The sequence below is a fragment of the Streptopelia decaocto genome (genome assembly GCF_964273445.1).
Source record: "Streptopelia decaocto genome assembly, chromosome: 5".
NCBI lineage: Eukaryota > Metazoa > Chordata > Aves > Columbiformes > Columbidae > Streptopelia > Streptopelia decaocto.
In genome coordinates this window covers 41,888,743-41,895,793 of record NC_138659.1, presented here as the reverse complement: position 1 = coordinate 41,895,793, position 7,051 = coordinate 41,888,743, and the positions used below count along the sequence as shown (strand labels likewise).

Sequence of the window (7,051 nt, the reverse complement as noted above, 5' to 3'; positions counted from 1 at the left end):
GCTTCTAAATCCCAAGCCTCAAATGCCACAGTGGAATTCAAACCATAGTGTAAAGTAAACAGAGGCATAATGTCTTCTATGGTCTTAACTTCCTCTGGTTTCCCATATCTGCAGCATGCTTCTCTGTCACATGGTTAATAGAAGTTAGTTCTGTAGCGGTTTGGGAAGACCCTCTGGTATCACTCCAAAACTCAATCTGTTCTGCACAGTAGTGCCAAATATGACTTTATCACTTGGTTCTCTATTTCCATGTAGAACTCTCCTTCAAAAATATTCCTTGTCCTTTCTATTATTTAACTACCTTTGTACTTACCTGACATCATCTCACCTCACAGAAGCTGCTGCTTCCCTGAGCATTACGAGATTTGGGAAGGTATGGCTTTTCACTTAGAATAAAGAGGATAATTTTTTGTATTTCAGCATGTACTTTTCTCCACATCATTTCTGGTCTTCTGCTTATTGAGGAAATTGTTCATAAAAATCAAATCCTAGTCTGCTAATTTTCATTATGAGTGCACAGACTATGCACAGAAACAGACAAAAGTTATTAGTGGTGTAGATTTCAGTGTCTGTAATATTTTAATATAATGAGACCTTGCATGTCTGCTTACATATATAAGTATCCTATAAGTGCACATGTTGTTCTGTTTATCGTCTTCTTGTCTGTCCTCCAGAATTACATGTATATATTTGTTTTGTAAAAATGATAAAAACATTTTGCAACAAGCAACAGCTGCATGTCTACCAACTCTGATAACTTGACTGTGTTTCATTCTATATGGTTCCAAATATTTTTCTTAACTCTTGAAAATCTCATGTCTGTTATAGAGGGTAAAAATGCTGGTGGAATGGGTAAAGATGGAAGCTTGATGTCTAGCTTTCCATGGAAGAGCAGCTGTAAGAGGATTATCTGTCAAACAGTAAAATAAAAAGGATGCTGTCAAGTTCCAATCCAACAGAAAATTCATACTGGTGAGTAAAGGATGCCTCTTTCTGTGCATATGCTTCAAAATCAAAGTTTTAGTAATTTGATCAAAATTTGCTCCTTTAATCTATAAAAGAAAAAAATTTTTTTGGGGTTTTATACATAAATTTGAACATAAATTTATACATATTTCTAGCATTGAGTTCAATTGCTACCACACTGTACAATTAAACAGCTGTATGGATTGAAAAATGGGGACACAGATGAATTAAGCAAGTTTTTCCAAAGCCAAAACACAAGTTTTATTGTTTTAACAAACTCAGATTGTTTTACTCTGAACTCCTCCACTACTCTTCTGTATTTTTTGTGGGAGATTGTTTTTAAACAAAAAAAAAAGAAGTATTAAAATACATTTCTGCATGTTTCTGTAGAACATAAAATGCTAATTAAGATACAACTAAAGCACTACTTTGCTGATCTGATTAAATGAAGCATCCATAGATCTCATTAGGACCACTTTACTGATCTTTCCTGCATCAGATAAAGATTATTTGACCGAAAAAAATGTTTACTTGCCAATTAAAGCAATTTCCTATATTTAGATTTTACTGCTATTAAAGTGAAGAGGATTCATACTATTTTCCTTCAATATGATTAAGCCATTTTTAATCTTTTCAGAGGAGCACTATCATTTGTAAACATTAGAAAGGGAAAGGGAGATTGAGAGATACTGATTAGAAGAGGCAAAGGGAAAAAGTACCGTGATCTGTATGGCACAAAGAGCTAAAGCCAATTTGATACTAACTAATAATGCTGTATCTATAATATATTTAACATCCCATCCTAGAAAGATGCCTGACTAATTTGTTTTGATCTCTATTTCCATGTTTAACAAGTTGTTTACTATTTCTTCTGTGCTCCAATCTGTGCCAACAATTCAGTTCACTGTACTGCCACTGTTTTTCCTCTCTTTTGACATTTTCATCCATTCTCAGATGAAAAAGATACCCAGATAAGGAACCACAGATTCCCAGAGGAGCCTCTTAGACCTGTCACCTGAGTTCAGACTTCCCCCAGATCAACAGTGACAGGAAAAGCCCTTCCATGTAAGGAGCTTCTGTGACATAGGAAGGGATCGCATTACAAATGCCAAATTCGGCTGTCCAAGTGACAGTCCCACCAGACATGGTCTGGACTAAATTAATTGACCTTTCACCACAGACAAGTATAGAAGTCTATTAAGCAAGCTTGTCTTACTGCTACCAGACTCAAACTGATTCTAAAAATAAAAGAGAAAAGCAGTCTTTTTCACTTTGCGAGTTCTCTCAGCAGTACTAGGACTCATCGTCTTTCAGTAGTTTGTTCTGCATACACACACAGAGGAGATTAGACTGCCTCTCCAGACTCCCTGACTCCTGCTCAGCTGTCTGGGTAGTACATAAGGGTTGAAAAAAGCTGTCAGCACTGGAGTCCAATGGGCATGTCCCCTGAATGCTTTGAAACCCATGAGCTCAACGTTGTTTTGCAGACAAGGAGTGTCCTGGCTCAGTGTAGGTGTCTGTGTACTGAACAGTAACATTGGTTTCCTGCAATGGCTGCTGTAGAAGATGAGTGTTCTGGAACTCATGTCTTCTTTTACTAACCATGTAACCATTTCTGATAACTAAGCCAGTTAGAGAAGGATGTGTCCTTCAGGTCTTTCTTGAATTAGAGTCCTCTATCACTATTACACGTGGTGCATTTCTGCATAGCAACAGACAACTAAAGCACCATTCTAGCATTGGAACAGCAGGCAAAGACACCCGCAACTCTAAATAGCACAGACTTGAGGATTTAAAGGACAATTGGAGTGTGATGGTATTTCTGCAGGAAGACAAAGACACAGGCTCCTGTAGGGCACCATCAATCTGTGCCTCTGATAGGATGTATGAATTAGAGGACACAAATCACATTTCTACTCACACACACCCAACGAGCAATCAAAACATTTAATAGAAAATGTGAGCCTGATAGTCTAAAGATCATCTTGTGTGCATGCCATGAGTAACAGCCTATAGGCTTAGTAGGCACATACTTCCTACTCCCACGTGCTTCACACAACCCTCATGGCTATTGCAGTCTTTAAATATGTCTCCTACACTAACTAACCACAATTATTTTCCCTCAGAGACAACAGGAAGCTCAGAGACACCAAAGCTTTTGTTGCTGGAATTTTGCCACTGGTGCTGCTTAAGAACTGCACAACACATTAGTTGTGAATGCCAACATTTCTTTATCTGGTTATGTGTAGTAATTTTTGTACTTAGTGCAATAGCTCCAAGGAACAGATGATTAATTCTAGGTTATAAGGAAGGCATGTTTACAAAATAAAAGCCAACTTTGCAGCAGTAAAACTAGCCCCAAAAGGTGTTTACTGAAAATGGTATTTAATAATACGTTTTCCTACCTGTTATCTCATCAGTTCCAAACAGGTTGTAACAGATATCTCTTTTTCTCCTTCGGACCAATGCTGCACAGTTACTGACATTGCCACTGTCCTCATCAGTACTTCAGTGAAGCAGGAGCAAATACCTCTCCTCCTGCTGTTTTTGCTTTTTGTAATGTTCACATACCATTCACAGTTAACCAACTCATTACTGCAAACTTTTGTGGACAGTTAGAATACAGCAAGGTTTGTGCAAGTGTTTGGTGTTACTTATTTGAACCACAGGACTCTGAAGAACATTTTCTCTTGGGCTGGATTCTTTCATCATTGCTTAGTGCATCTCTCTCGGAGGTATCTTGTACCAGATCATCTCTTGCTTGCTAAGCCAACAGACTACACACTCAATATGTCATCAAAATAGCAGTTTCCATACTGTTTACCCTATAGTTTTAAAAGATAAGAATTTATCATCAAAACCACGATATTTCTCTTAGATAGCCCCATCACTGTTACAATTTGGCACTTCTGGGAACAATTTGACAGAAAACTGACATTCACCAAGGAATCTGTGTGTTATGGCAGCTCATGTATGACTATGGTAATGGGAGTACTCCAGTTCTCAAGCCAGCAGAGAGATTGTTGTGGATCTGTTCACCACTGACCTGCAGGACAAGTGAAGCAAAGTAGAGAGCAGTGTTCATTGTCACATAACCTGGCTCTGAGTCATCCATAGTCACACCTTAGTTTGAGCCTTTATTTACCAGAACAAGAGGTATGGAAGAAGCATTATTCAGAGGTTCTCATTTCTGTATGAACTGTACTAATAGAGTAGATTTCAGAAGCAGGTTAAATTAGAAGAGTAAAATCAATTTAGGAGAAGCTGTAAACTCTTTAAACACTGCAGTCAATTAAACAATGTTCTAAATATTCTCTGAAAACAATGTAAGAGGTTTTTAAAAAATTGGTGAAAAAACAAGGCCTAAAATTTGGTAGTGACTAGTTAAAACTTATTAGGTGGATGGCACCTATCTTTAAGATATGATATATCCAGAGATGGAGATGGTAAATGCTTTTTGAGAAAAACAAAGTATTCCACAGGATTAAAATCAATATCTCAAACTTTCTTTTCCCGTGCTTTTTCTTCCAGCAACCAATATACACTGTTCATTTTATTTAGTACTGCACACAGGGGACTAGTTCTGTATGTGATTATCCTACTTGGTGTAAAGATAATAGATTTATATTTCATTATATCTAGGATATCTAGCTCTACAGAGGATAATTTCACTAAATGCTGTTATATCTACAGTTTAATGACTTTTTTTTAAAAAAAAAGACAAGCTAGGCAGATAAGTCATACATTTTTCAAGGAAAAAAAAAAAAGCAAGAACTAGAACCAAACCTCTTCTGGCACCAACTTAACACAACTAATCCAACCCCTTTCTGGTATTTCAGCTTGTTAGAAATCAGCACCCATTCCAGTGTCTTTCCTTCTCAAAACTAGTAGCACGGTGAAAAGAATACTGACATATAGTTGAATAAAAAATGTCATTTTGTTTCAGAACAGCTGAAATTGAATTGTTTACTGTCCTGTTCAGCAACCGGACAGGAGTATTTAGCCTCTTTCTACTGTATCAGTGCTCTTCACACCCTACGGCAAAAAGGCTCCCTGCACACGTTTCCACAGGGCAGTGGTGACTCTGGCATGGCAAGGTGCCCAGCTGTGCCCAAGGGACCCAATCCTTGCCCTCTGAGGAGCTGTAGCACAGGCCAGTGTGTCCGGCAGCCCTTCTGCCACATACCCAGAGTGCGACTGCTCAGTCAACTCTTGCTGCCATCCCCATGCACGCCATCTGCAGCTACCTGCTTTGATCCAGCTACATACACACCAGCTGGAGAACAGAATATTTCCTTTTTCCCCACAGGCTAATTCACCAGAGACACAGACCAATACAAAGACTATTTTAAATTAACAGAAAGGGTGCTTATTGTGAAGATATCTATGCAACAGGCTTAGCTAATATTCACCCTTTTCAATAAAAGAGAATGTTAATAATAAAACTGACTTACAAAAACAGTTAGGGCAAAGTTACATTTTATACATCACCACCTTAGATCTGTTTCCATTTTGTATGATTTGATAAAATGTATTGCTATTACTGGAAGATTGATTTTTGGGGTTTTTTTTGCATAATGCTGCTAAATCAATAGAGGCCCTTCAGCTGTGTACTGCACACACACAATCAGATGTATGGCATAAGTTCTGTTCTAAAAACTGTGTCTAAAAACTACTGAGTAAATCAGGCCTTTCTCACTGTACCCAAATTTCATGGCAAATTTGGGTTATTATTCCTTTTCATGGGAAGAAACTGAAGCTTTTGGAACAGAATGGTGACTACAGCCAATCAGAATACTGTCCATCCACAGAAAACTGATTCATTTTGGGGTCATACAAACATGTTAAAACAGTTTTTGAATGCCCCCAATACTTGCATCTGTTTCAAGCTCATTCCTAGAAATCAGAGTCATGGCCTGCACCATGAGCTGGAATTCACCTTGCAGCAGTCACTCTTGGTACACAGCTCTTGGCTCATACAAATTTCTTTAGCACACAACTCAGAGTTGACACTGGCTGCAAATGAACACAAAAAGCATTTGCCTCCATTTGAGCACAGTAAAAATCACTAAACTGCCAGTTAGTTAATGCACTAAAACGCCATGAGGGTGATGTAGATGGTAAAAGAGAAATTGTATTGCTGAGCCAGATACAATAACTTTGAGTCTACATGTTCTAAGAAACACAAAACCCCAGAAAATCCTACAGATGAAACAAAGAGATTTTTTGTACAAGCTCTTTTTTAGTGAAACCATGAAAGATACTAAGAAATTAAATTTTAGAGATGGAATTGGTTCAAGTTTTATTAGGGTCATGTATATAGCATTAATGTTTTTATTTTCACAATAGAAAGCACACCATTTAAATGATATTTCCCATTTTATACAATGCCTCATAACAGTGCCCTTATTCAATTAATAAGAAAATACAGAGGGGGAAACAACTGGTACCTTCACTCCACTATTGTCTACCTATTTAAATCTATATAATGTCAGAAGCTTCCTACTGTATCCATTGAGCATTAAATATACATACACACACAAATCATATTCTAAGTTTAGTATAACTCTACAAATATCACTTGGGCTTTTTTTCATAGCATTCCAACCATGAAGCCTAATCATGCTCCATTTCTTTTCTTTTTAAATGATTTATACAACACACTTTTTTTTTTTTTTTTTAGGAAATAATTAAAAAAAAAGAATATATTTATGACCTAACAGTCTAATGCTCCTTAGCAGCAAGCTATCCATCTCAGTGTCTTCCTGTTGTTAAGATCCAGGTGCCTCTGAAACTTACAGTAAGAAGTAAATAATTCTGCTATGTTTTTTTAGTAGTTGTCAGTGCTCAAGCAATTGCATGTGCCTCATTTAGACCCACTGCCATTGCATAACCAGAATGTAAGCAGTCAACTAACCTTTCCACATAGACCTGGATATTGCCTTTGAAACAATAAGCAATTACATGAAACATTCCACACACTTGGCTTTCAAAAGCATCTAAAAATCTGTAACAAAAGTTTCGAAGCTGCAACACCTAAAAATGCATGAAAAAGGAAAAAGAATTATCCCTATCAGTACAGAGT

General features: G+C 37.2%; 1 long non-coding RNA gene across 1 annotated transcript; it reads left to right on the top strand.

Annotated features, from left to right (window-relative positions):
* Window positions 1-290: 290 nt before the first annotated feature.
* LOC309440069 lies at window positions 291-6,757 on the top strand. The gene is made up of 3 exons (XR_014184111.1): window positions 291-373; window positions 829-972; window positions 6,650-6,757. It is a non-coding gene; the product is annotated as an uncharacterized lncRNA (long non-coding RNA).
* The last annotated feature ends 294 nt before the right edge of the window (window positions 6,758-7,051 follow it).